Consider the following 548-nt stretch of genomic DNA (forward strand, 5'->3'; position numbering starts at 1 on the left):
TGTTAGCCAGGATGGTCTCAATCTCCTGACCTCGTGATCCGTCCCTCTCGGCCTCCCAAAGTGCTGGGATTACAGGCTTGAGCCACTGCACCCGGCCATAATGCCAAATTTTTAAACATAGTTGATTATTCCTCCTTGAAAATGTAAATACTACATGAAGAATCAACAAATAAATCATTAGGTCAGTATTTATTGAGAGCTGACTGTCCATCAGAGTGATGCTTGTAATTGACATGGAGGGCAAAATGATTTTAAAAAGTAAGATTCCTGCCTTCTTGGAACTCAGAGACAAATGTGGGAAATGGGCAAGTCAAGAAACAATTTCAAAACCATATGTTAAGTCAAGAAACTGGACATGAAAGAAGGGGCATGTAATAGACACCAACAAGTCAGGAAAGGCTCTGTGTCAAGGGAAATGCACTTTGAAGGACAAGAATTTAACCAAGTAAATAAACAGGAGAGAGAAAGATGTTTCATGCAGAGAGAGTTGCAGATATGAGATATGAGAATAAGCTAATAGCCTAATTTGCATGCTGTAACCATTCAAC

The sequence above is a fragment of the Colobus angolensis genome, unplaced genomic scaffold (genome assembly GCF_000951035.1).
Source record: "Colobus angolensis palliatus isolate OR3802 unplaced genomic scaffold, Cang.pa_1.0 Scaffold345, whole genome shotgun sequence".
NCBI lineage: Eukaryota > Metazoa > Chordata > Mammalia > Primates > Cercopithecidae > Colobus > Colobus angolensis.